General features: G+C 37.9%; 1 long non-coding RNA gene across 1 annotated transcript; it reads left to right on the top strand.

Annotated features, from left to right (window-relative positions):
* Positions 1 to 1,155: 1,155 nt before the first annotated feature.
* On the top strand, positions 1,156 to 7,949 carry LOC108587531. The gene is made up of 3 exons (XR_002524204.2): positions 1,156 to 1,478; positions 6,644 to 6,777; positions 7,509 to 7,949. It is a non-coding gene; the product is annotated as an uncharacterized LOC108587531 (long non-coding RNA).
* The last annotated feature ends 202 nt before the right edge of the window (positions 7,950 to 8,151 follow it).

Raw genomic sequence — 8,151 nt, 5'->3', positions numbered from 1 at the left:
AGAAGTGCAGCAATGGGCCCTTGGTCATGGATTTTACTGGTCTTACTATATTACCCCATCATCCTGAAGCCGCTGGCTTGGTAGAACAGCGCAATGGCATTTTGAAGACTCCACCACAGTTCCAGATGTGTAGCAATACCTTGCAGGGCTGGGGCAAGTCTCTCTGGAAGGCTGTGCATTATCTTCATCAAAGGCCAATAGGTGATGCTTTTCCTCCCATAAGCAACATTCACAGGTCCAGGAATCTAGGGATGGAAATGAAAGGGTCATCATTTGCAATTACCTCTAGCAACTCACCAGCAAAATGTTTCCTTTCTTTTCCCAAAGCCTTATGCTCTGTTGTCCTAAATGTCTTTGTTCCAAAGGAAGGAATGGTTCCACCAGGAGACACAACAATGATTATACTGAACTGCAAGTTAAGACTGCCACCTGAAGCCTCTGAATCTGCAGGCAAGCAGGGAAGTTACTGTGCTGGCTGGGTTGATTGATCCACACTACAAATGGGGAAACTGGACAGCTACTCCATAATAGAGGTAAGGAAGAATATGGCTGGAATACAGAAGACTGCTTAAGATATCTCTTAATATTACCAAGCTCTGTTATTAAAGTTAATGGAAAGCCACTACCCCAACCACGCAGGACTACTAATGGCCCAGATCCTTCAGGAATGAAGATGTGGGTTATCCCACCAGGTGAAAACACATACACAGCTAAGGGCAAAGGGAATACAGAATGGGTAGAAGGTAGTTATAAATGCGAGCTACATAAACATGACCAGTTACAGAAATGAGCATTATAATTGTCAAGAGTATTTCTTCCTTATTTTGTTATGAACGTGTTTGTGACTCTGTGTGTGCGCTTGTGTGTGTGTGTGTTTGCGAATATCTGTTTTCTTCCTTTTCTTTTTTCTTTCTTTCTTTCTTTCTTTTTTTTTTTTTTTTTTTTTTTTGAGATGGAGTCTTGCTCTATCACCCAGGCTGGAGTGCAGTGGCATGACCTTGGCTCACTGCAAGTTCTGCCTCCTGGGTTCACGCCATTCTCCTGCCTCAGCCTCCTGAGTAGCTGGGACTACAGGAGTCCACTACCACGCCCAGCTAATTTTTTTTGTATTTTCAGTAGAGACAGGGTTTCACCATGTTAGATAGGATGGTCTTGATCTCCTGACCTCATGATCTGCCTGCCTCGGCCTCCCAAAGTGCTGGGATTACAGGCATGAGCCACCACGCCTGGCCTATTTTCTTCCTTTTCTTATCTTATGCAACGTAAAATTCGTTGACTTGATGTCATAGTATTAAAATGCTAACTTTACATCATAGTATTTGTTGTCAAGGAGATAACAAAGGATATCAAGGAGAAGAGTAAACATCACCCAAGGATTTTACATCCTCTTCTGGGGAAAGGGTCAGTGCGTTTTCAGTTGTGCACAGTTGTATCATTTTAGGTGGAAGCATGACCTTGTTATTGTCACTATTTGGAAAGTAAGTATGGTTTAAGGAGCTGGGTATGGGTGCCAAGTTGACATAGGGTAAATTTGTGATGGGTTATTTTATGCGTCAATTTAGGTAGGTCAAGATAACCAGATATTGATCAAACATTATTCTAGATGTTTTGTGGAGGTATTTTTAAGATGAAACTAACATTTAAATCAGTTCACTGAGTAAATCTGACTATCATCCCTAATGTGGGTGGACCTCATCCAATCAGTTGGAAGCTTTAATAGTAAATTTCATGGTAAAAGACTGACCTCCCCAAGAAGAAGAAAGGCTGTCAGCAGACATCTTTTGGACTCATACCAAAGAAACTCTTCCCTGCCAGCCTGCACTGCATACTTTGGTTTTGCCAAGCCTCCACAGTCTCATGAATCAATTCCATCTGAGTACTGTATATATCCTGTTAGCTTTATTTCTCTGGGAAATCCTTACCATTATAGAGATGTTTTCCATATTTTTATGGTAAGAATTCTTGGGCACATTCTACCAAAACTGCAACGAACTAGGTTGTTTATTACCCTTTTTTTTTCTTGATCAGGTATATCAGTTATGACTATTTTATTAGGCTTTACAAAATGTTGTATTTTTTAATTGAATAAATATACTGATTTGTGTTTGTTGTGCGTTCACTAAATTTTCTTTTATTCTTATTATCTCAAGGGTTGATATGTGCTTTCTCATCCTTATTTATTCTTCAGCCATTAAAAATTCTCATCTTTTCCTCTTGTGCATATCCTCTTGCCTAATTATCTTTTTGTTATTAATAGCATTGCATTTTAGTCATTTATGAGTCTGTAGGAAACATATTTTTAGGAACTTTTCATGTGTGGCCTATTTCAGTTTGTTTTTTAATGTTCTATGCATCTGACAAAAAATTTATTATATATTGGTTTAAAATTCTATTTAGATCTAAAAGATAAATCTTGTTAATTATGTTACTCAAGTTCTCTATAGTCTTACTTAGTTTTTCCTTTCTTTATTTTGTCATTTCTTGAAACATGTCATAAGTTTCCCAACATAATTGTGGATGTGTCTATTTTTCACGTTAATTTTTGCCTTACTTATGTGTTACTAGTTATGTATTTATAGTGGATATATTCTTGACTGGCTTTTCACCATTAAATAAATCAATGTTTGTCCCATATATTTTTCATTGAATTATGTGTGGTACAGTGTTATTATTGTTACTTTTGCCTTTCTTTTTGCTATTGTTTACCTGACATATTTTATCCACCCCTTTACATTGTATATTTTTGGTCACATTTTCAGGTGTGTCCCTTGAACACAACCTATAGCTAGACTCTACTTACATACCAGAATACCTCTGTATTTTATTAGCAATGCTTAACAATCAATTAATGCTGCTGTTATTACTGATATGTTTAGACTTATTAATGGTCATTTTATTGTATGTTTTCTTTTTCTATACTTTCTGGTTTTCTTTTTGTTTCCATTTCTGCCTTTTGCTACATTGACAGATCATTGTTTGTTCCATTTATTTTTCTTTTGTTGGGAAGTTGTTCATTCTAAATCCTTACCTTTGTGACCAAAAAAGATGTATGCTAAGATGAATCTTTAGCTTTCTAGCCTACATACATTTCTAACATACATTTTATCTTCTAAATTTACAGTATTGCTGTGATCTCAACATACAGGGCAAGAGCGTTTGCACACTTTTGCCTCCCTCCAGGTGTAGCTTGTTTTCTGAGCATGCAGGCTGCTTGCCACAGCCCTATATTGGTATCTTTCTAAGGCCCTACCCGTACTTGGAGCTCAGCCCCCACCTCATGCATTAGGTTGTGAGCAAATGACTCTCTTGTCTGTGTTGAGTAGTAGAGACTCATTCATCTTGCAGTTCAAGATGCAACTGTGCAATAATTATCCTGAAGACGGCCATAATGCTCTCTCCTATTCCTTGGGCTTTTTGTCTCTGGGGTTGGAACTCCCTGGAACCTATCTTGCCTGGACAGCATGTTTAATGAGCTAAGATTTCCCCTAGTTACTTTTCTCCATAGAGCTGATCCTGATTGATTTCATATCAAAGATTCTTCAAAATTTCTGGTGCATTGATTAGACTTTTGTTTTCCCATATGATATGGATTTTTTTTGCTTTGTTCTAACATAATGTTTTCATGGGATAATTGTGACGATGGAAGGAGGGCATGTGTGCTTCGACTGCCATTTTGACCCATTCTCATTCCCCTCTATGTTCTCTTTTAATCTGTACCAGCCACATTCATCTAATAATGACCCTATGGGCACATACGCTTTGCTTTTCTTCCTGCAAGCCTTGCTTATTCTATACAGACTCTTGCTACGTATTTCTTATATTATTCTTTGTTTATCTTAAGGGCTTTCTGTTCCTTGAAGATGTACCTTTTCCTCACATTTAAATGTTAATATTTTCCTCCACTCAATTCTTATGGTCCTAAATGTGAATCTCTGTTATGAGTAAGTTGTAGCATAAATAAAAATTTAATATTTGTGGGCCAAGCACAGTGGCTCACACCTGTAATCCCAACACTTTGGGAGGTCAAGGCAGGAGAATCACTTGAGCCCAGGAGTTCAAGACAAGCCCGGGAAACATGGCAAAACCCCATCTCTAACTAAAATACAAAAAAATTAGCCGGTTGTGGTGGTGTGCACCTGTAGTCTCAGTTACTTAGGAGGTTGAGGTTGGAGGATTGCTTGAGCCTGGGAGGTGGAGATTGCAGTGAGCCATGATCACAGCACTGCACTTCAGCCTGAGTGACAAAGTGAGACCCCATTAAAAAAAAAAAAGAAAAGCATTAAATATTTGTGAACTTATTACCTCCTGAGAACAGAGTATGTTATCTTTCCTCTCTTTGGATTCCCATTGCATATAACAATGCCATCCTTATAGCGGGAAAAACATTTGTGACTAAAATTGAATTAATTTGAATTCTCCTATCAATAAAAGAAAATTCTTCTGTATAGTGTGCTTGGACTGAACAGTTCTATGGTCATTGTTTATTTATTGTATTATGTAGTATTTTTTATAACCTCGAATATTTGTTGAGAAGTATAATAAAATAAATTATGCTGGTGATTAACTTTTGTCCTTAAATTGAATTGACATCTTTGTAACCCCCCTCAACATTTTCATATGAAGAACCCCAAGAAGAATATTAAAATATTAGAATATTTCTTCTTTGTTCATTACTTATAGACATCATTAGCTGCTATCAAGTATTTTCTTAAACTATGCTATCTACGCAGCACACACACCCTTAATCTCGTGCAGGGAGTGCTACGCTGAGGCGAATCCTTATTTTTCACAACACTGCCCCCTAATCATTCACGCTGCTCAACCTCATCACAGGCCTTTCCATCAGAGTGTGTCTCCATGGTAACACAAGCCAGATTTGGCCATTTGGTTACAGCTTGGAACACAAAGGTCACTTGAAGGTTTATGAATTTGGATTTTGGAGCACATTTACAAAACTACAAATTCTACATGGTTTTGACATTTGGATGCAATCTTTATTAATAGTATCTTTCCCTTGGCATACATATATGTTTCCTTTTGGATTATGTTTGTTTATTGGACAAAAGCAGCCAATGTAACCAAGTTTAATACAATTCAACGTTTTTCTTCATTACATTTTTTTTCCAGAAAATAATACTTTGTGCTTAAAAAGTGCTATGCAAGAAGATCATTGGAAAATATAAATCACTGAGATCGCTAAAAATATCTCGAACTGCCAAAACTAAAAGGTTGATTATGGATTTTTTTCATCATGGTCTCTTTTACCTCAATATACAATTATGTTTTAAATGTGTATTGAAGTGGGATAACATAATTATTTAATTTGTCAACATACTTTGCTATCTTTTTATGTCCAGAAAGTATTTGATTTGCAGATAGAAAGAATAAATGTATTTTTATTGAAATATAATAATTTGCATTTAAATGGGAGAGTGTCTAAAAAAAGGAAAGTTTTAAGTCTTTAAGAAGGAAAATATTTAAAATCTTCAGTCATATAAAAGAAAATTTAAATATTAGAAAAAGCATATTTGTTTGTGTATAATAAGGCTCAATACAAGAGTCAATATTTTTCAAATATATCTATTTAAAATAATAATAGCGTGAACTCTGGATGAGGAGCTTGCAGTGAGCCGAGATCATGCCACTGCACTCCAGTCTGGGCAACAGAGTGAGACCCCATCTCAAAAAAAAAAGTAAAAATTAATAATAATAATAATAATAGCTAGCACTTCCTCATCACTTTCTATGTGCCTGGTTCTGTTTTAAATACTTTATAGATATCAAATCATTTAATCCTCACGGTGACTCTATCTTACCAATGATCTCCATTTTACCAATGAGAAACTAATGCACAGAGACAGTCATACTTGCTCAAAGTTATACAACTACTACTGGCATAATCAGGATTCAAATCCAGGTAGTCTGGTTCCAAAGCCTAAATTAGCCTCTAGCCCTCTAAATTAAGGGGATTACAATCAAAATTTGCATAAGATTATTTCTTCAGAATTAGAAAACACCTTGAGGCCAAGTGCAGTGTCTCACACCTGAAATCCCAGCACTTTGGGAAGCTGAGGCTGAAGGATCACTTGAAGCCAGGAGTGTGAGACCAGCTTGGGCAACATAGAGAGACCCCATCTCTACAAAAAAATACAAAAATTAGCTAGGTACCTGTAGTCGCAGCTACTCAGGAGGCTGAGATGGGAGGATCACTTGAGCCTGGGAGGTAGAGGTTGCAGTAAGCCGAGATCATACCACGACACTCCAGCCTGAGCAAGACAGAGTGAAACTCTGTCGAGAAAGAGAGAGGGAAGGAAGGAAGGAAGGAAAGAAGGAAGGAAGGAGGGAGGGAGGGAGGGAGGGAGGGAGGAAGGGAGGAAGGAAGGAGAGAAGGAAGGAGAGAAAAAGGAAAAATTATATTCATCTACACAAATAAGCACCTGAAAATAGCTATAAAAACAGAATGAATTTAAACAGGCATTTTTTTAAATTATGGGTTTTATTTTTCTCGACAAGAAACTTAAAAGTAGGCAGTTAAGGACCAGTATAGTGGTTAACAAGAAACCTAAAAGTAGGCAGTTAAGGACCAGTACAGTGGTTCTACAATACCTTCAAGAGAATGATTTCCTCTTGAATTTCTTCTTAGCCATCCTCAGTGAGTGCCTTAATGCTCAAGCTTATTAATTCATGGTGACAAGAGGGCTGCACTTGATCCAACATCACTTTTGGATTCCAGTGAGCAAGAAGAAGATGAGCAAATGAGAAAAAGATATAAGCCAGGTGAGTTTCTCCCCCTTAAACAACTTTTTTAGAAACCCCTCACAGTGATTTTAGACATTGCAGCTACCTAAAACTTTTATATGAACAAACTGAGTAGCAAGGAAAGCTGATTAAAAAAAAAGAAGAAGAAGAAGGACCAGGTGCAATGGCTGACGCCTGTAATCCCAGCACTTTGGGAAGCTGAGGCAGGTGGATCACAAGGTCAGGTGTTTGAGGCCAGCCTGGCCAACGTGGTGAAACACCATCTCTACTAAAGATACAAAAAAAATTGCCAGGCACGATGGCACGCACCTGTAATCCCAGCTACTCAGAAGGCTGGGGCAGGAGAATCGCTTGAACTCAGGAGACGGAGGTTGCAGTAAGCCGAGATTGCGCCACTGTACTCCAGTCTGGATAACAGGGTGAGACTCCGTTTCCAAAAAAAAAAAAAAAGAGAGAGAGAAGAAAAAAGATAGGTCTGTGACTGAGTATATTGCCACTCTGATCAAAATCAGAATCTAAGAGTAAAGAAAGGTTATTGAGGCAGGTCTAGAATAGCTTTCGCTCTAGAGCTAGTTTGTCCTATTACTAAGGTATGGCCCTTAGTGTACTCTGTGTGTTCAACAATGAGCATTCTCACCTTGGCTAGTCAGGACTCAGCTGCTTGGAAGTGTTCAGTTTACAACTCCCTGGAAATTTCATCCTAAAAGGCTTTTTTCTTTCTTTCTTTCTTTTCCTTTTTTTCTGGGTAGCTCCCTCCTCTCCAGGACCTTTTCTGGAAAATTCTAGACTTTTCAACCTCCACGTACTCCAATCTCTGACAACTCAACTCAGGGACACTGTGACATTCTGCTCGGATTTCCCCTTCTTATGGTACAGTTCTGGAATCCTTCCTGTCAATGATCTGAGGCAACTGAGGCCTCATACAACTCATTTCCCTTGTCCCAGGTGTCATACTGAGTCAGTAGAAAAATTCCTGAAGAATTCCAGATTCCTCCTAAATGTGGCAGATGATCTGTAAGTCATTAATACTCTGCTATAAAAGAGACCAGGCTTCCATAAACACACTCCAATAGTTCACAGTCTTTGGAAAATGATTATTTACCCCTTTAAAGTTACAATTATGTAAATCTGCCATATCTCATAATAAATGTGCTATTAAATATTTGGTTTTTAACATTAAGGAATAGGTTACTATTTTTGAGAGTTTTACAGATAATTTTATAATAGGCCTGAAGAGGAATGCCATGTGACTAGGGTTCACAAATCCTATTGTAAGTAAAACTACTTCATGCCAGATGGACTTTGAAATGGGAGAGTTCCTTGACCTCCCTCACAGAACACGCAATAGGGTGTGGCTCATCTGTTTGGCCACCACATGCTCAAACCCCTTAC

Source organism: Papio anubis, chromosome 11 (genome assembly GCF_008728515.1).
Source record: "Papio anubis isolate 15944 chromosome 11, Panubis1.0, whole genome shotgun sequence".
In the NCBI taxonomy this organism is placed as follows: Eukaryota; Metazoa; Chordata; class Mammalia; order Primates; family Cercopithecidae; genus Papio; species Papio anubis.
Note: the sequence above shows the minus strand (reverse complement) of the source record. Positions and strands in the feature narration are given on the sequence as shown.